We start from the raw sequence: 21,889 nt of genomic DNA, 5'->3' as shown, positions 1-21,889 counted from the left end.
CTTTATAGAACACTCACTATCTGCTAGGCATATGCTAGTCTCTGAGAGCACTAAAGTCACCAAAAACAGGGTCATTACTCTCATGGAGCTTACAGTATGGACTACTACAGTTGCATGGTCTAGGTCAAGTCACATTCTACAGCCTCCCTTAACCTATCAGTTCAGTTCAGTCACTCAGTTGTGTCCGACTCTTTGCGACCCCATGAACTGCAGCACGCCAGGCCTCTCTGTCCATTACCAACTCCCGGAGTCTACCCAAACCCATGTCCATCGAGTCGGTGATGCCATCCAACCATCTCATCCTCTGTCGTCCCCTTCTCCTCCTGCCCCCAATCCTACCCAGCATTAGGGTCTTTTCCAATGAGTCAACCCTTCGCATGAGGTGTCCAAAGTATTGGAGTTTCAGCTTCAACATCAGACCTAAGTGAGGTATTTGGACTCAGGAAGTAAATAATCTCTTTCTAATTCCAAAATAATTCTATAATTGTATAAAACATTTGCAGAATGGTTAGAAATAAGGACCTACCTACCATGGCAACTCTTAAGTATTGGTGATAAAGTGTGTTTGCACCTTGGAGCACCCAAGCAAAACAAACATCTCTGTTTCCTGCTTGGTGAGGGGTGAAGGTGGGTGAAGCAAGTCAAAACAGCTGACAGGAACCTTCCCCCTTTTCTATCTGATTTGCTCTCCATTTTGTTTCCCCTTAGTGTTGAAAAAAAAAGTGAAGTCACTCAGTTGTGTCCGACTCTTTGTGACCCCATGGACTGTAGCCGGCCAGGCTCCTCTGCCCATGGGATTTTCCAGGCAAGAATACTGGAGTGGGTTGCCATTTCTTTCTCCAGGGCATCTTCCCCACCCAGGGACTGAACCCGGGTCTCCTGCATTCCAGGCAGACTCTGAGGTGGCTCAGACAGTAAAGACCCAGGTTCGATCCCTGGGTCGGGAAGATGCCCTGGAGAAAGAAATGGCAACCCCCTCCAGTATTCTTGCCTGGAAAATCCCGTGGACGGAGGAGCCTCGCCGGCTACAGTCCATGGCATCGCAAAGACTTGAGTAATTAACTTCAAAAAACCTAGTTCATCTTCAGCAAGGAGGTAATCCCTTCAACTTTGATAGGTTTTGCTGAAATGGGCACAGTATAACAAAACTATGTGTTTAATGGAGGTCTTTTACTGGCTAAAGTGATGAGGATAACTGGTTTACTCACTTCATTAGTGCAAGGCTCTTACTGTTACCAAGGTCATGGAACCAGTCCAGGCTAACAGAATGAGCTCCACAAATGCGGGGACTGTTACTTTTTCTTCTTGTATCTCTAACACCAAGTAAAGGACCTGGCCCAGAGCAGGACCTCAGTATATGTTAACTTTTGTATTCACCGATAAAGTTTTCTTGTACGTGCCCACAAACTGTACTTGTAATACCAGTTGGCATTTACTCCCTAGGGATAAAGCTATCGAGTTGGGAAATCAGTGGGTGGCACAAACTTTATACATGAAGGATACGTTTTCATTGTACTTTTGGTGTTGTCTTATAATAGTAGGAGCTTGTTGTGGGTTGAGTTGTGTCTTCCAAAATAATATGTTGATGTCCTATCCCCGATAACCTGTGAATGTGACCTTAATTGGAATTAGGGTCTTTGCAGATGTAATCAAATTAAGATGAAGTCATGCTGGAGTGAGGTGGACCCTAAATCCAATTATAAGTGTCTTTATAAAGTGAGAGTTATTTGAAGACAGAGGATACTCAAGGAAGATGGCCCTGTGACCAGGCAACAGAGATTGGGATGACATAGCTGCAAGCCAAAGAATGCAGAAGATTGCTGCAAGCCACCAGAATCCACTAAGAGGCAAGGAAGGATTCTTCTCTGAGACTTCAGAGGGAGCATGTGCCTGAAGGTATCTTGCTTTTGTCCTTTTCGTCTTCAGAACTCTGAGAGAATAAATTTCTGTTGTCTTAAGTCATTCAATCTTGTTGTATTTATTTAATGTGGCCCAAGAAACTAATATAGAACTCCAGTGAAGAGTTTATTGTTTAGTCGCTAAGTCATGTCCGACTCTTTTGTAACCCAATGGACTGCAGCCTGCCAGGCTCCTCTGTCCCTGGGATTTCCCCAGGCAAGAATACTGGGGTGGGTTGCCATTTCCTTCTCCAGGGGATCTTCCCGACCCTGAGATTGAACCCACATCTCTTGCATTGACAGGTGGATTCTTTACCACTGAGCCACCAGGGAAGCCCCCAAAAAAGAATCTTGCCATAATTTTTTCTTGGCCTGTAAGTTGCACTGCTGATATTGCAAGCTTTCTAAGCCTTTCAGGTTCTGAATGGTCACGGAATCATGGGGACCTTTAATTATGTAAAAATTACAGTAAATCAGTTGAAAGTGTGAAGAAAATCTCTTTAGTGTCACAAAAGAACAACTTTATGATCATGAATAATTGATTGAGAATCATCACATGAAAATAGACTGTTTTAAATATGGTGATTGGTAGATCTGTTTCACCATATTGTAGAATAAAGACTAGTAGAATTAATTAAAATGTATAGATAAATCTTCTAGGGTAAGTAAAAAAACATCAAACTGCGTACTTTTAGTTCTTGAAGCAACAAGAGGAAAGGCAAGCTATTTTTTCCATTTCTAAATTGTTTCCAATTGTTCACTCATAATTATTACAGTTCATTTCTTCCTAAGGGAGAAGGATCACAGAGTCATTGCTAAGGTATTGGTTCATGTAAACAGTTCTCCACCTTCTTTTAAATGAGTTGACTGATTTGTCCTTTTTTGAGACTCCTGTTTGTCCACCTTCTTTAACCATAGGTATAAAGAAGTGAAAAATGTCTTTCTGGTTCCTGCCTGCAGAAGTGACTGTACTTCTTAGAGATATGAAAGCCTCTAAACTTGAAGTCATGGACACCTTTAATCTGAAGGTTTGCTGAGCTGCTAGAGGTCTCTGAGCCATCAAGACTTGAGATCTTTTCAAAAGTTAAAAATAATTGCACATTTTTGTGACAGTAATTGTGCTCAGCACTTCACATATATTATACATTTGATCCTGAGAGGGTGATATTATCATTTAGATTAGAAAACTGGGGCTCTGAGGTGAGTAAGTTTCCCAAGGCTGTAGTTAATAGGTAGAAGAAGCCTGCTTCCTAAATGGGCTCATTTAATTTCCATTACAACTTTACAAAGTAGGTTAAATTATTTCAAAATTTTCAAATCAGGAAACAGACTCAGTAACATTGAGAATGGTTGCATATTTGGAATGTAAATTGGTTTATGTAAATAAGCTCAATGCTGTAAGATATAAGTTCTAAAGAGAATGGCTCTGGCTTGTTTTATGTAAATTCCAAAGAGCAAATAGTCACACTTAGTTAATAACAGCAGCTAATGTATCTTGAGGACTTAAGCAGTAAGCACTACACTGAATGCTTTATAGGTATTAGTTCATCAGTCCTCACAAAATCCCCAGGAAGTATTATTTGCCCTATTTTATGATCAAATAAACAGGAAAAGGGAAGTTAAATAACATGATCATGGTCAGTTAATTAGGAAGTCTCAGAGCCAGGATTCACACTGAAGGAGTGTGACCATGGGGCTTAAGTTCTTAAGTACTGCTTAGTACTGGTCCTATATAGTATCTTCACCACCGAACTTTTGCCATTTCCCCCACATAATGTCCCCTCCTAAATCCTTTCTGGGCATCACAGGTGGCTCAGCAGTAAAGAAGCCGCCTGCAATACAGCAGATGTGGGTTCAATTATTGCCGGGAGAAGGAAATGGCAACCCACTCAATATTCTTGCCTGGGCAATCCCATGGACAAAGGAGTCTGGAGGGCTACAGTCCATGAGGTCGTGAAAGAGTTTGACATGACTTCTAGTGACTAAACAACAATAACAATTCCTGTCTAAACCCTTGTGGACTTCCAGGGCCCAAAGTCTTACCTCACAATGCTTTCTAATGCTCACACTCACACACACCCATTTGTCTTTTCTCTGAACTCATGTTTTATTTATGATATAAAACCACATACTATATACTTTTTATCTTTTTATGGGTAGAGATGAACTGTGACCTCTGATTCCTTTTTATTTGTGTTGATGGACAGCAGCTGGGCACAAATCCTCAAGTAATTACTGAAGACCTGAGGCCATCACTTTTCTCTAGAATTGCTCTGGCCAACACAGTGGCCACTGGCCACATGTGGCTGTTGAGCACTTGTAACGTGACTAGTGAAACTGAGAAACTGAATTTCCCAATTAATTTAAATTGAATGACTAGTTATTCATTCCATTATTAGAAAAATCTGTTTGGAACAACTTGGGTATATGAATCTACTTTTTCCAACTGCAAATTGTAGAAAATGTAAACATTGATTTATTATTTCTCTTTTTTTCCAACCAATATATATTTTTTTATTCTAGCAAAATTCACATAACATTAAATGCACCATTTTAAAGTGTACAGTTTAGTAAGTGACATTTAGAACATTCATTCACAGCATTGTGTAACTATCATCATTATCTTGTTCCAGAACATTTCCAACACCCTAAAAAAACGCCTGGTACCCACTGTTTAGCACTCACTCTATCTTCCCTCCTCTGACTCCCTGGTACTCACAAGTCGGCTTCCTGTCTGTATGGATTTGCCTGTCTTGTATATTTCACATATACGAATCAATCGAATTTTTTCAGGCTCAGCACCTGCTAGGAACCAAGGGCACAAAGATAAATATGACAATCTGCTCTTAATGAGATCACTTCCAACTGGGATGCAACAGACTTTTTAAAAGCTGTAGTACAATGTGATGTGATAATTATCGTAATAAAAATACAAACGTTGTGAGAAAACAGATGAAGGAGATGAGGGATGCTCTGAGAAGTAAGTCTGAACTTGGGCATGGGGGCAGAAGTTTGCTAGACCAATGAGGACCAGGCAGGGTAGTGGTGTAAAAAAGAAAGAGCCAGAGTAGGACAGGGAGAATGTGACCAAGGCATTAGATCAATTATTTCTAATGAAAATATAGCATTCAAATTGAAATGTGCTGTAAGCCTAAAATATACACCAGATTTCAAAGATTTAGTATGAAAAAAAGAATGCAAAACATATTAATACTCTAAAAATGTTGATTATGTGTTGAAATGACCCTACTTTAGATAGATTTGGTTTCTTTAAAAACACTTATTTTTTTTTAATATGGCTACTGAAAAATATGAAGTTACATCTGTAGCTCACAGAGTACTTCTATTAGACAACACAGCTCTAGGACTTAGTGGCTTAGTAGCAATAATACAAAAGACATTTAAAAATCAGCTATGCTCCCCAACTAAGTGATGCCTTCTAGAAGTTCAAATTTAGGGCTCAGGGAGCTTACTGCTTACTCTAATCCTATCAAAAGTTCTATGCATTCTATGGGAATTCCCTGGTGATTCAGTGGTTAGGACTCAGGGCTGAGGGCATGAGTTCAGTCCCTGGTCAGGGAACTAAGATCCTGCAAGTTGGAGGGGTACAGCCAAAAATAAAAAAGTTATATGCATCCTAATGAAACTTGAAAGCACCACAAAATGGTGAGAGCACACCTTAGATACAGTAGACACAGTAGTGAATGACCCTTCCAAACACACACATTAAATTCAGTAGAGTTTTCATAGAAATTACTTTCCCTTTTATGCCTGTTAAAGGATCATACACAAAACTACCTTTCCCCCAAATAGTGTGAGCTATTTTCAGAAGCAGTGATGGGTGGACTCCAATGCACAATTAAACTCTCCATGAGCTAGTATAGGTCTATTATAAATCAACTTACTGGTCCTTTAAATCTTTTCATCAGAATAAATCAGTTCATCGTATCCTAATGAGAATTCTATGATAGTGCTTTTCATTGTTAAAAAAAAATCCGTACCATTTGACTTGAACATAGATATAAACAACAGCAATGGCCTCTTGTTTCAAAATGTACGATATTTCAGAAAAAAAATTCTGAGCAGAGTCTAATTCTTCAAAAGTTTTTAAGAAGCAATCTTAGGTTATTACACTATTAGGCTTTTAAGAAAGAAAAAAAGGTTTGTAAGACTATACAAAAACAGTGCAGAAAATCTCCAATTCCTTTTCACAAATGGGAAAACTCATAATTGAAACTAAATTGTTCACATGTAACAGAGCATGGTAGAACAATCTGTAAAGTATTTTTTAAAATCAAATTTCTGCTGCTTTTATCAGAACCCAAAAGCTCAGTGCAGCATAAAAAGAATTCTTAAAGTGATTCCTTTATTTGCCCGCTGTGTATATCTCAACAATTTCATACTGCCATGCTTCAGAGAGAACAGAACATTAGCTGCCTTCTTATTCCAAATTGCACAGGCAAAATTCTGTACTTGCAACTCAGTGTAATTGGTCTTACATCCAAAATGTCATTTCTGTCTAATGTAATTTTAATTCAGTTCAGCATTCATTGAACTTTGCATGCCAAATACTTTGTTGGGCCCTAGAGACACAGAGACAGAAAAGCAAATACTTAACCTCAAAAAGATTTATTAATCAAAAAAGGGGGTGGCAATGTAAATAAGTAATTGCAATTTATTTGATAGCAGAAAAAAAATTCATGCATAAAGAAAACAGGTGGCACAGAGAAGGAAATTTGCTTCTCTCTAGGAGGAAGGGTTGCTTAGGAACGAGAAACAACATATTAGCTATGTTTTGGAGAATGAAGGGGTCATCATCAGACAAGCAACATGGGGTGGGGTGGAGAGGGGAGAAGCTGTTCCTAGCATGTCATTCAAGCACGTCATTCAAGCATATCACTGAAGCATGACAGAAAATATTTTGTTCAAGATGTCATATTAGAAGGTCAGAGTCAAGGAAGTTAAGTGCAGGTGATAGGTACATTAGACAGCCCCCCATTTTTTCCTGTTGGTCTCAGTTCTTCATCCCTCTCTGTATTCATGCTTTTCCCTTGTAACTTGCAGTCTCTCCCAGTAACAGGTCAAAATATATTTCCCAGATCCTGATTCAATCACATGACTTTGACAATTAGAATGAGGGTAACATGAGAGTTTTGAGTTAGACCTCAAGAGGCCTTAGCTGTTTGTGCTCTTGTGCCTCTGTCTTCACCATGAAAAACTGATACCAAGGCTAACCTGCTGGTCCCTGGAAGATAAGAGTCAAGTGGAAAGAACTTTAGCCACCTCATGTGACCCACAGATCATCCCAGTTTTGATGAGCAGAACCACCACAGCCAACCCATATATCCATGAATATGAATAGTTGTTTAAGCCATTAAGGTTTGGAGTGGTTTGTGACACCAGATTATTGAGGCATTAGCAAACCAATACAGCCATAGCAATGAATTTGGGTTTTATCTTGTGGATTACAGAAAACTATAAAGGATTTTAATAAATTGGTGATGAGATTGTTTCAGAAAGATGGTTTCAGCAACAAAGTGGAAGATGGAGATCAAGGTGGTGACAAAAAAAGCTACTATATAGTGCTCCAACCCCAAGAACATGCACACCTGAACTAAGGCAATGGCAGTGGGAATGGAGTAGATGAGACAGACTGGAGAGAGGATTAGGTGATAGAACTGGTAGAATTTGAGTGGTGATCGGTTCTAGGCAAAGAAAGAGGGCAGCAATCCCACCCCTACCATTCAATCCTACCCTGACTCAGAATAGTTGGTAGACCACCATGGTAAAGTGTCTGCTACAATGCGGGAGACCCGGGTTCAATCCCTGGGTTGGGAAGATCTCCTGGAGAAGAAAATGGCAACCCACTCCAGTATTCTTGCCTGGAAAATCCCATGGACGGAGGAGCCTGATAGGCTACAGTCCATGGGGTCGCAAAGAGTCGGACACGACTGAGCAACTTCACTTTCACTTTCACCATATACTTATAGATAGGAAACAAGGAAAAATCAGATTGGCCTCTGAGGGCTAGGGTAAGGGTGGGAAACAGGAGTATAATGCATTTAGTCAAGATATATTGTTTGAAAGACCTGTAATTGTCTAGACCAACAGTTTGAAGGCAGAGGAAATTTCTGCCCTGAAACTTGGGGATGGGGACTCATCTGGATGTATAGTACTCAGAAACCACCACTGTACAAATGGCAGCTACTCTACAGAAGTAGATGAAGCTATCATGAGATAGAAGAAGAAGACACTCAGAAATGTTGGCTGTTGTGAAGTTAAATAAGGTAAGGACTGAGAAATATTCTTTTGATTTAGCAATCACGTCATCCTGATGAGAAGCAACAATTTTGAAACCCTTTTTACAAATGGACAGTGGTAGCCTGGGCCTAAATGAACACACTGTTTATTCAGAAAATAGCCCATAGTTGGGAAATTCATAGTGCCGGTGCTTTGACTCAGATCACTACTTTATACCAGGTCAATGTGGCATAATTCTGAGAATAGCTGATTTACTATGGGCTCATGTTTTGAAAATTCAGCATGATTTGTGCTGTATCCCAGAAAGATCATTATCCATAATTTCATGAAGTATACCAGCAAACGGAGAAGGCAATGGCACCCTACTCCAGTACTCTTGCCTGGAAAATCCCATGGATGGAGGAGTCTGGTAGGCTGCAGTCTATGGGGTCGCTAAGAGTTGGACACGACTGAGCGACTTCACTTTCACTTTTCACTTTCATGCATTAGATAAGGAAATGGCAACCCACTCCAGTGTTCTTGCCTGGAGAATCCCAGGGACGGGGGAGCCTGGTGGGCTGCTGTCTATGGGATCGCACAGAGTTGGACACGACTGAAGTGACTTAGCAGCAGCAGCAGCAGCATACCAGCAAAAGCCAGCATGCAGAGATTTCATGGAAATTGTTTTTCTGAGAACGAGGTACTTCAGAAATGTTTTCTGATTTATAGGAATGTCATGTATGAAAAGCCAAAAAAAACCCTCCCTAGCTCTTATTCATAAGTTCCCACATATTGAATTTCTCTTCAGTGTGCTATATACATGATATTTTTTCTCTCAATAAGTCATGGTTCATTTCTATCCATCAGAATATACCATCATGATTCTAGGATACTTGACTGGCTATTAATGGCTTGACTAGCAAATGAAACCCACACAATAAAGATGGGATAACATGAATATAAAATAAAACCAGTATGGCTGTTTGGATTGTTAGATGTTGATACAGGACAGGCCCTGGTGATTGCTTTAGATAGAAAGGTGGTACTAGGTCATGCAAGGTGCCTCAGGGTACCTGCCTCATTAGTGGCCCCTCTTTTACCATGTGACCCTACTCCCTTCACCACAGGTGACTGAACCTAGGATCATTACCTCACCTGAAAGCAACCCATACAGGTTGGCAAGTGACCTGCGAAGTGGCTCAGTGCTGGAGAACTAGACCCATTATATTGGTTCAGTTCAGTTCAGCTGCTCAGTCATGTCCGACTCTTTGCGACCCCATGAGTCACAGCACGCCAGGCCTCCCTGTCCATAACCAACTCCCGGAATTGACCCAAATTCATGTCCATTGAGTCGGTGATGCCATCCAGCCATCTCATCCTCTGTCATCCCCTTCTCCTCCTGCTGCCAATCCTTCCCAGCATTAGGGTCTTTTCCAATGAGTCAGCTCTTCGCATCAGGTGGCCAAAGTATTGGAGTTTCAGCTTCAGCATGAGTCCTTCCAGTGAACACCCAGGACTCATCTCCTTTAAGACGGACTGGTTGTATCTCCTTGCAGTCCAAGGGACTCTCAAGGGTCTTCTCCAACACCACAATTCAAAAGCATCAATTCTTTGGTGCTCAGCTTTCTTCACAGTCCAACTCTCACATCCATACATGACTACTGGAAAAACCATAGCCTTGACTAGACAAACCTTTGTTGATAAAGTAATGTCTCTGCTTTTTAATATGCTCTCTAGGTTGGTTATAACTTTCCTTCCAAGGAGTAAGAGTCTTTTAATTTCATGGCTGCAATCAACATCTGCAGTAATTTTGGAGCCCCCAAAAATAAAGTCTGACACTGTTTCCACTGTTTCCCCATCTATTTCCCATGAAGTGATGGGAACAGATGCCATGATCTTAGTTTTCTGAATGTTGAGCTTTAAGCAAACTTTTTCACTCTCCTCTCTCACTTTCATCAAGAGGCTTTTTAGTTCCTCTTAACTTTCTGCCATAGAGTGTGTCATTTGCATATCTGAGGTTATTGATATTTCTCCCAGCCATCTTGATTCCAGCTTGTGTTTCTTCCAGCCCAGCATTTCTCATGATGTACTCTGCATATAAGTTAAATGAGCAGGGTGACAATATACAGCCTTGACGTACTTGTTTTCCTATTTGGAACCAGTCTGTTGTTCCATGTCCAGTTCTAACTGTTGCTTTCTGACCTGCATACAGGTTTCTCAAGAGGCAAGTCAGGTGGTCTGGTATTCCCATCTCTTTAAGAATTTTCCACAGTTTATTGTGATTCACACAGTCAAAGGCTTTGGCATAGTCAATAAAGCAGAAATAGATGTTTTTCTGGAACTCTCGTGCTTTTTCGATGATCCAGAGAATGTTGGCAATTTGATCTCTGGCTCCTCTGCCTTTTCTAAAACCAGCTTGAACATCTGGAAGTTCACGGTTCACGTATTGCTGAAGCCTGGCTTGGAGAATTTTGAGCATTACTTTACTAGCATGTGAGATGAGTGCAATTGTGCGGTAGTTTGAGCATTCTTTGGCAATGCCTTTCTTTGGTATTTGAATGAAAACTGACCTTTTCCAGTCCTGTGGCCACTGCTGAGTTTTCTAGATTTGCTGGCATATTCAATGCAGCACTTTCACAGCATCATCTTTCAGGATTTGAAATAGCTCAACTGGAATTCCATCACCTCCACTAGCTTTGTTCGTAGTGATGCTTTCTAAGGCCCACTTGACTTCACATTCCAGGATGTCTGGCTCTGGTGAGTGATCACACCATCGTGATTATCTGGGTCGTGAAGATCTTTTTTGTACAGTTCTTCTGTGTATTCTTGCCACTTCTTCTTAATATCTTCTGCTTCTGTTAGGTCCATACCATTTCTGTCCTTTATCGAGCCCATCTTTGCATGAAATGTTCCCTTGGTATCTCTGATTTTCTTGAAGAGATCTCTAGTCTTTCCCCTTCTGTTGTTTTCCTCTATTTCTTTGCATTGATTGCTGAGGATCAATTGGTTAGTGATTGGCTAATCATATTCATTATGATGGTGGTGGTAGGAGGGTAGCAATGCACTCAGACATGCAGAGTTAGTAGCAGCTGAGCAAACACAGAGGCCTCCTGAATGATGAACAATGGCAACAGGTACCCAATTCTGAAAAAGCATGACTGCTAGAGGTACCACCAGTCCAAAATGATGGTCAGTCAGCTGAGATTTTTTTACCTGTTGAGATTTTTTTTTTGTCTTCATTTTATAGCTCCATGAATCCTTCCAGTAAACCCCTATAACAAATGTAAGATCTGAAGATCTCTGATACCTGAAACTTGAAAGCATCTAACATAATTTTACATTGTCATTTTACAATGTCATTTTACAATCATGTGTGACAATGTTAAGATACATTATTGAATTAGGGTCCCTATACATATCAATTGATTATTCAGTCAACTATATGTACTGATTAACTACTATGTGCCAGACGTGTACTAGCATTAGGAATTTGGTAGTAAACAGATTGACGTGACCCCTGCCTGTATGATGTTATGGTCTAGACTGGAATATGTAAACTGTTTGGGTCTTAATATGTACTCTGGTGGCTCATATGGTAAAGAATCTGCCTGCAATGCAGGAGACCCGGGTTATATCCCTGGGTTGGGAAGATCCCCTGGAGAAGGGATTGGCAATCCACTCCAGTACTCTTGTCTGGAGATTTCCATGGAAAGAGGTTTGTCCATGTACTATATGGACAAACCTAAACTTAATATGTCTCAGAAGCTTGTGGTCTACATTTTTTTCTTCTGTTTTAAATATTTATGGTTTACCAAATATATTGATAAAGGTATAGGATTAATACTTATGTTAGTAGTTTAAGGATACCCTACATTTGTATCTGGGTAACTTTTAGTTCAGAGCTTTCTAAGATTTACTGTATTAGAAACAGAGCAAACAACAGAAATCAGGATTAACAAAACTACAAGCTATTAATGAGAACCTGGCCCCTGAGTAGAGCCAGAAATACAGTAATAAGACGAGGCTTGTAGAAATCAAACAAAGGGAATAAGGGATGACATTTATATGCCAGCATCTTGCAACAGTGGTAATGTGCCACCTATAAATGAAAGTGAGTCTTGAAGTAGAAAGGCTGAACATTTTCCTTCATCCTAAGTAAAAGATAAACTGAAAATTAATGGCATGGATTGCCCAAGATAACAAGGCTGAAAATAAAGATATAGGTGATTCATTAAACTAGATTGAAGAAAAATGGAGAAGATGGAATCAGATACTTGGTGAAATTGAAATGTCAAGGAATTGACATTGATGCATCCTGCTGGTAACTCAATAGTCAAGCAAAAAATTTTAATGCTGTATTTCTTAGACTGACTAAAATTAAGAGTGAATGTCTTTCTCAGTGCAGATAAGATGGTCCAGTGAGAGTAGAGAGTTGAGGGGAACACTGTTAAGCTCTTCAGAGTTTCTTGGACTCTATTTCACTTGGAGCATCAAGGGATTGAAATGCTGTTAGTTATATTTTACCATTCAAACTTTTTTATGTTTCCCTTCCAAGATACTCAAATCCCTAAGCCCTTGAACTTCTAATTGCTCTAAGACTTAGTCTGGTTGCTATAGTAACACTATGAAAATTATCTCTTGTCTTCAGTTCAATGGGTTGCAATCTAAGGGTCTGCAGCTCTCTAAGCAGAGAACACAGACAGTGTTGGAAATTAGAGATGACATAACCACATTTATAGAAGATAATTTAATTAGCACAAACTTTATTTATGTAATTTTATATAATTAATTATAAAATTAATATGAAGTAGATAATCTTACAGAAAATATAAGCTTATAATATGGAATCAAGAATAGGTAGAGAAACTGACTAGCCTAGTCATCATCTAAGAAATAGAAAAGTTAGTCAAAGATCTACTTCTTAAAAAAAAAAATATAACAGACCCAGAAGAGTTTGAGAGAACTCTACCAAATGATTGAAGAACAGGTAATTCTTTTGTTATGTAAATAGTCCAGGGCAAAGAAAAGAATAAAAAGCTTCCTATTTCATTCTGAGACCAACATAATCCTGATAACAAACCAAAATGGGTTACTGCTTTCCCTCCAAAACCCACAAGAAACTAATGCCACTTATGTACATAGAAACAAATATCCCAAATATAGTATTAGCACAGAATATGGCAGTATATTAAAGGACTATCACATTAAGACCAAGAGAGTTTATTCTAGAAATACAGAACTACTTCAACATTATGAACTCTATTAAAACTCTATTAATACAAATCACCATACTTATTAAAGACATAGAAACCAAATGATCATCTGATGTTGAAAAAGGAACTTGATAAAATTGATTACTATTTCTATTAAAATGCTTTAGAGAGCTAACGAGAGGGGAAAACTTCCTGATAGAGAAATCAAACCTTAGAGCAAGCATCATCCTAATAGACATTCAAAGCAAGCAACCCCTTGAAAGGACAAGATAAGAATACCTACTTCCACCATAACTATTCATCATTGTATTTGAGGCTTTCCTCAACACACTAAATCAGGGAAGAAAGACATAGATACAAGTAAATGGAAAGACTGAAACAAAACTATTTCAGAGGTTATGGTTAAACCAGTAGAACAAACAAGGAAATTTAGTACCAATATGTGATCAACATTTAAAAAATTAATAGCTTCTAACACTAACTTATTAGATAATGTTAGAGGAAATGGATCCACTCATTATAGCAACAAAACCATTGCATCACTTAGAAATAAATCTAATAAAAATGTTAAAGACTTACATGGGAAAACAATAACAATGAAACAAAATGACATAAAAGATTTAAATGACTAAGAAAGCAGACCATGTTCCTGATAGGAAGACTCAGTGTTTAAAGATAAGTTTTCTCAATAAATATAGGTGATTCTTATCTTCTTTATGTTTACAGTATGTATTTTCTGATTTTTCTATATTGTTACAAATTATCTGTAAAATAAAAGTGAAAATACATGTATACATGAAAATGAAAAAACAAATACATATATACAAAGATTTCTCAATCGAAAAATTAAATATAGCCTCAATCAAAGTCTCTACAAGGTTTTTAAATGGAATTTGATAAGTTGATTACAAAAGTTTATATGAAACACTGAAACAGCACTTAATACAGTGAAATGCTTACACTAAGAGCATGTGAAAACTAATACCAACCAATGGAATTGCCTCTTCAAGCCTTGCTTCTCATGCTTACACAGAAAAAGATATTAGTCAAGGGGGATGGCAGATTTGGAAGTGCCTACACTATTTAAATCATTTCTCTTCTCTCTCTCTCATACCTAGCTCTGCTTCCTTTTGTTCAAAGACCCTGTGAGTTCTCTAAATTAAATGCAGTATATAATGTGACTCCTTTGCATTTTGATACATTTTCTCCAAAAATACGAGCTAGAATTTTGCAACTTTTCACATCAATCTCTTTGCATTTTATACTTAAACCTCCAACTGAGTACATTTTTAATACAAGATCACTTAGAATTAAAGCAGATAATTACCATTTCTCCTCTGAGTGTCAAAAATTCACAGAAATGTGATCTGGCACTTTTGTGTCAGCTAGAAAACAGAAAATACAAACAAAAAGAAAACAAAACATTTTGACATAAACCCCGCTGTTTTACAAAATTGGAAAACTTCATTACATGTTTAAAATCTAATTTTGAAATATATTTCGTCCTGCCTATTTCCCTAGATTACTGTACTTTTCCACTTTTAAATTTAATAATTACTTTATGTTTTCTGATAGCTCTTTCTAGTGTTTTTGTTTTGCTACCACATCTTTTTTGATGAGTTTTCTTATTTTTTTACAAATTCTATTTATGTAGAAATTTGGATACAGTGGGGATACGAAGAGATTCTCTGTTCTTTTTTTTTTGCCTAAACTAGGTCTTTGTTGCTTTTTGCATGGGCTTTCTCTAGTTGTGGCAAGTGAGGGCCACTCTTTATTGTGGTGCTAGGACTTCTCGTTGTGGTGGCTTCTCTTGCTGGGGAGGACAGGCTCTAGGCAAGCAAGCTCAGTAGTTGTGGCTCCTGGGCTCTGGAGCACATGGACTTTGTTGTTCTGCAGCATGTGGAATCTTCCTGGACCAGGGATAGAGCCCGTGTCCCCTGCATTACCAGGCGGATTCCTAACTGTGCCACCAGTGAAGGCCCTAACTACTTTTTAAAAGTTACTTTTCCTCCAAAATTCTCAGTTTCCTTCCTTCAGGTGCTCTTTGAACAAGCCCAAGCTTCAACTAACTCCCACATGCTAATCAACTTTCAAATCTGAAATTCTGTACCAGTAACCTTTCCCTCAAACTCCAAACCAACTAGGTATCTACCAGGGCAACCCACGGATCCTTCTTTAATGTATTAAATCAATAATATTCTCCTTGTTCCCCGAAAGCGTCTTCTTCTTTCTCGCCTTTCCTTTTTTGGAGCTGCATCACCATCCCCACAATGAATATTGTATTCATTCCTACAATATCTACTGAACACCTGCTGCGTACCAACCACTGTTCTTGATATTTTAGACCACAGTACCAAAACAAAGATTCCAGTCCTCATGGAGTTTACATTCTAGTGAGAGAATACAGACAAGAAATTGAAGAAGGGATATCATGTGAAAGGCAGGAAAAAAAAAAAATCAGAGTAAGTGGGATTTGAAGAAATGTTACTGAACCAAACTTGGGTCCACTAGCCCACATGCAGTAAAGCCTATCTACTGACATATGCTGAAGGAATGTGCAGCATTTATTGTAATGGTGCCAAACAAAGAGAACTGGTGGCTCGTGTTCAAAACCCTCAAACTCTCCAAAGGATTTCAGCAAAGCATTTTTACACGCAAGGTGAGAGAGGCTGGTCCCAGGGAGTGTAATCAACTCATGCACAATTCTGATTGGTTGATGGTGGGATAACAAGGTGTTGTCACAGGGGTCAACATTATCAGTCCTGAGTAGGTACAATGTAGTCCAGTAAGTCTGGGGGATACATTCTCATGATCACAAGTTATTAATTTCTTCCATGGTGTAGTGCTTTTAGCGTCTGAAAAAACTCGGGAAAAATGTGTCAGATACTATCATCTAGGAACTTCAGAGAGGAGCTAAAGCAGAGATACGGGGGAGCGATCTGTCCCAGAAAGGCCCCATAGGGTCCTTCTTAGTTACAGAGATGCTATTTCAAATCCAGTCATCACAGTAAACCTCACTGGTGTGATTTGAAGGAGGTTAAGAAAGAAAGGACTTGAGTTTTGAGCAAAGATTTGAAGGAGTTAAGGGAGGTAGCATATGGCTGCTTAAAGGAAGACTGTCCTTGACTGAAAAAGAGTCCAAATGCCCAAGGCAGGAACATTGCCTTGTTTGTTTGAGAAGAGCAGTTGTGTCTGAAACAGTGAATAGGGGAGGGAGAGGGAGGAGAGAGAGAGAGGAGAGACAGCAGGAGATAAAGTCAGAGAGAGGATGGACACTCAGACCATGTGAGGCCCTAAGGACTATTGTAAGGACTTTGGTCGTTGCACGGCTTTGAACTGAGACATTTTGTAATCTTACTTCTGTTTTAAAAGTCCACTTTGTTCTTTTGAAATTAGACTGTAGGGGGAAAGGACAAACACTCTCAGCCCGTTAGCAGGCTATTACTGCAGTCCAGCTAAGAGCTAGTGTGGCTTGAACTGCCAACTTCCCTCTTACCCAAGCTCTGAACCTCAGTGAACTCCTCTAGTCAGGCTTTCCTCCTGCTTCCCCAGCCATCTCCCCACCAACTTCCAAGACCCACACACCTAAATTCTCTTTCCCAATATTAGACACTGCCCTTGACCCCACTACCATGACCTCAATTTAAACTTGTCTGGGTTTGATGCATGATACAGGGTTCTTGGGGCTGGTGCACTGGGATGACCCAGAGGGATGGGATGGGGAGGGAGGTAAGAGGGGGGTTCTGGAAGGGGAACACATGTACACCCATGGCAGATTCATGTCAATGTATGGCAAAACTAAATAAATAAATAAACTTGTCTGGACTATTGAAATGGCCTCCCTGCCTCCAGCTTATCCCTTCTTCTAGTCTATTCTATCAGCATGGGTATCCTGATTACAGGAAATCTTCATATGGGAGGCACAATGAGTGTGTGCCTCAGAATTCACTGAGTCTGTGACCTTGATGAGAAAAGAACATTCTAAGTTTTGCTAATATTTAACTGAAATTTAGTATTTCTTTCAATTATGAAGGTAGACAACAAACTATAGTAATGGTAGAACCTACAATTGTCAACAGAAATTATAGATATTTTCATATCACATTAAAGTTGAAACATTTCAAGATATCATTTATAGCCACGACTACTTTGAAATTATGATAATCATTAGATCTACCACTAGATCTTTTTATGCACCAATAATGGAGCAAACATCATAATTAAGAAATGCTCTGTATTTCAAGATTATTGGATTCCTTTTAATTGTTATGTAGTTTAATTTATACATTTTAAATTATTCTTTTTAGGGATTCATAGGCAGACTTCCAAAGGGATTCAAGGCCAGAAACAATTAAAAAGATTAAAATTATAGCTCTAATTATATCATAATTCCATTTGTTTATAAATAAATTTGCTTGCAAGTCACAAAATAGAAGATATTTGCAATACACACATCTGACAAAGGATTCAGAACCACCTTTAAAGAAAAAGATTTCTATAAAGCAATAAGAAAAAAGGCAACAAATTCAATAAAAATATTGGGTAAAAGACTTGAATAGGAACTTGGAAAATGAGGATATCTAACTGGGTAATAAACAAAAATAAAACTTAACAGGAATTTATATGACTCATCAGGGAAATGCAAATTAAAACCACAATGAGATTACCAGGGGAGAAGCGTGGTGGGGAGGGATAGATTGGAAGTTTGTGATTGACATGTATGCACTGTTAAATTTAAAATAGGCAACACAGAGCTACTGTATAGCACAGGGAACTCTTCTCAGTATTATATAATAATCTAAATAGGAAAAGAATAGATACTTGCATACATATAACTGAATCAGTTTGTTGTATACCTGAAACTAACATAATGTTGTTAATCAACTATAAGCGAGTGAGTGAAAGTCGCTCAGTCGTGTCCAACTCTTTGCAACCCCAAGGACTATATAGTCCATGGAATTATATGAAGTCCATCCCATATGAAGTCCAAGGACTATATAGTCCATGCAGGCCAGAATACTGGAATGGGTAGCCTTTCCCTTCTCCAGGGGATCTTCCCAATCCAGGGATGGAACCCAGGTCTCCCGCATTGCAGGCAGATTCTTCACCAGCTGAGCCACAAGGGAAGCCCAAGAATACTGGTGCAGGTAGCCTATCCCTTCTCCAGGGGATCTTCCCATCCCAGGAATTGAATCAGGGTCTCCTGCATTGAAGTCGGATTCTTTACCAACTGAGCTATCAGGGAAGCCTGATTAATCAACTATATTCCGATTAAAAAACAAACAAACAAACAAAATCACAATAAGAGACCACTACTCCCTTCCCAGAAAGGCTAAGATTTAGAACACTGACAATATCAAATGTTTTCAAGGACTAAATCTCATATTTTGTCAGTGGGAGCTGCAAAGTAACGCAATTTCTTTGGAAAACCATTTGTTTGTTTCTATTAGAGTTAAATATGCATTGGCTTTAGGATACAACAATTCTGTTTTTTAATCCTCCAGAGAAATGAATGCATATGCCCTCTAATCTGTACACTATATTCATGGCAGCTTTATTCATAATATCTAAAAGATGAAACAACACAAATACTTATCACACAAACAGATAAATAAATTATGATAATTTATATAATGGAATACTACCAATCAATTTTTTAAAAAAGGCTCCAACACAAGGTAGAGAAATCTCAGATGCAGTATTGCATGAAAGATGCCAGACACAGAAAAGTTCTAGCATGTGATTCAATTTATATAGAGTTTGTGTGTGTATGTTCAATCACATCCATCTCTTGGAGACCCTATGGATGGTAGCCCACTAGGCTCCTCTGTCTATGTGATTCTCCAACCGAGACTACTAGAATGGGTTGCCTTGCCCTCCTCCAGGGAATCTTGCCAACCCAGGGATCAAACCCATGTCTCTTAAGTCTTCTGCATTGGCAGGTGGGTTCTTTACCACTAGTGCCACCTGGGAAACCACATACAGTTTAAGAACAGACAAAATTAAAAGATGTGTTTAGAAGTCAGAATAGTGATTAACTCTTCAAGGAAAAGAATGAAAAGTGCACAAAAGAATCTCATAGGGTGCAGGAAATATTATATAGTTTTACCTCAATGGTGGCTATTTAGACGTGCACAAATGTTAAAAAGAAACTACATGCTTAAGATTGTGTACTTCATGCACTTGCTGTGTGTATGTTATTACTCACTAGATAAAATAAAGTTGGTCAAATCTGCAGAAGTGGTAGTGTTTCAGGAAACTCAAACCATGGCATTTAGTCCAAAACAAATTGCCAGTTGACCCAGTGGAAAAAATAAGAAAGTTATCCTTGGATGAGTAAAGAGGAGAATGAAAATAGAAGTATTTTGAAAGCAAAAGCACACCACACAAATGCACTGTTAGCACAAACATGCCCCAGCCTTGGATCAATGAGAATGTGGGTTAAGCCAATGGCTCAGAAATCACTGAACATAATGACAATGTTGGCCTCCAAGCTATTAAAACATATGCTGTTTTGTTTAGTTTAACTTTTTATTGAGATAGAATTAACACATAACATTGGATAAATTTAAGGTGTAGAATGTGCTGATTTGATACATTTATATACTGCAATATGATGACCACCTTAGCATACTAGCACCTCTGTCAACTCTGCTTCCTTTTTCCTCTCTCTTCTTTCTTGTCTGTGGCTTCATACAGATAGCACTTAGGATTGAAGAATATTTTATTCCTTTTGTAATGAGGCATGAGATGGGAAAATGTCTTTGAGGGAGCTCATTTGGCTAGGGAAAATGGACCTCACAGAGTGCAATCTCCAAGGCCCAACACTCCCACATCCTTGTTAAGTGCACTCAGCCATCCTGGATGGGCCCTCCTAATGCGACCTTCAAATCCTTCCAGTCCTACCACTGGCCTGCCACTGTCTTTTACAGCCCTTGATGTTCCTCTAAGACTGATTAGTCTTCTTGCCTCAGATGTCCTCTCTAGCCAGCCCCAGTTTCACTCTCTAACAGCCAGAGTGATTACCTCCTAAGCAGGTCTGATCATGTCATTCCCCTTAAGTGGTTCCCTTTGTCTCAGAATAAAATTGAAACTGTCTGATGGAGAAGGCAATGGCACCCCACTCCAGTACTCTTGCCTGGAAAATCCCATGGATGGAGGAGCCTGGTAGGCTACAGTCCACAGGGTCACAAAGAGTCGGACACGACTGAGCGACTTCACTTTCACTTTTCACCTTCATGCACTGGAGAAGGAAATGGCAACCCACTCCAATATTCTTGCCTGGAGAATCCCAGGGACAGAGGAGCCTGGTGGGCTGCTGTCTATGGGGTCGCACAGAGTCGGACACAACTGAAGCAACTTAGCAGCAGCAGCAGCAGATGGTAAGCAAGACCTTTTACCATCTGTCCCTGTATATCTCCCTCTCTGGCTTCATCTCCCCAGTAGCGTCCTGTGATATCAAGAGGAATGTCCCCAGGTTAGCCTTCAGAGGATCATCATGACCCAGGATTCTAGGGGTGTCTTACTTTTGACCTTACTATAGCATTTGGGTTTAGTATCTGTGAGAATCTGAAGGATGCTGGCCACAGCACCAATTCTGTTATTTGCCTTCTGGCCTTGGAATGCTATAACTGTCAGCACTCGAGGGAGGTTTCCAAACCTGAAAGAAATTAAAACTAGACATGGGGCTCCCTGGACATAGCCCCATTTTCCTTAACACTCAGAATATGTATAGCTGTAGCATCAAGCAATTTATTCTCAACGTACAAATCCTTTAGAATCTAAAGTGTAGATTCTTAGTATGGAATTAGATTAACCACGAGTAGGGGAAGAAGTCTCCTTCTTTTACTTTCACAGGGACAACACTGTGATCTTCTTGGTGGAGCTTTGTCAAACTAAAATCTATTCAGATCCAAATTATGTTAAACGACAGATCCCTCAAGAGAAACTGGAAAGTATGAGTAATACAAATTAATATCAGTGGGTAAAATGCCCAAACCTAGATAGATATTGCCTCTGCAGCACTAGGTTTGTAATCCTGTAATATATAATCCATAGTGTTGTTGTTGTTCAGTTGCTAAATCCTGTCCAACTCTTTGTGAAGCCATGGACTGTAGCCCGCCAGGCTCCTCTGTCCTCCACTATTTCCTGGAGTTTGCTCAAATTCATGTCCATCGAGACAGTGATGCTATCTAATCATGTCATATCCTCTGCTGCCTCCTTCTCCTTTTGCCTTCAATAATCCATAGTGCAGGGGTTCAAAACTAGCATCTAAGAATCAGCTTCATGGAATCTCTGCCCTCTCCTCTCACATGAAAAATTTTTGAGCTTATGTATTTTGGGAGACAGAGAAGGCAATGGCAACCCACTCCAGTACTCTTGCCTGGAAAATCCCATGGATGGAGGAGCCTGGTAGGCTCCAGTCCATGGGGTCTCAAAGAGTCAGAATGACTGAGTGGCTTCACTTTCACTTTTCACTTTCCTGCATTGGAGAAGGACATGGCAACCCAGTCCAGTGTTCTTGCCTGGAGAATCCCA

General features: G+C 39.4%; 1 long non-coding RNA gene across 2 annotated transcripts in view; it reads right to left on the bottom strand.

The window, feature by feature from the left end:
- LOC145514214 (uncharacterized) overlaps positions 1-21,889 on the bottom strand; it is a 45,587-nt gene that overhangs the window by 516 nt on the left and 23,182 nt on the right. The window contains exon 3 of one of the 2 annotated variants that reach the window (XR_014059928.1): positions 4,618-4,703. This is a non-coding gene — a long non-coding RNA (uncharacterized LOC145514214). The remainder of the gene's footprint in view (positions 1-4,617; positions 4,704-21,889) is intronic. The other variant, XR_014059929.1, reaches the window with a different exon arrangement.

Source organism: Giraffa tippelskirchi, chromosome 7 (assembly GCF_054371585.1).
Source record: "Giraffa tippelskirchi isolate mGirTip1 chromosome 7, T2T-mGirTip1v1.2.pri, whole genome shotgun sequence".
NCBI classification, from domain to species: domain Eukaryota; kingdom Metazoa; phylum Chordata; class Mammalia; order Artiodactyla; family Giraffidae; genus Giraffa; species Giraffa tippelskirchi.
Note: the sequence above shows the minus strand (reverse complement) of the source record. Positions and strands in the feature narration are given on the sequence as shown.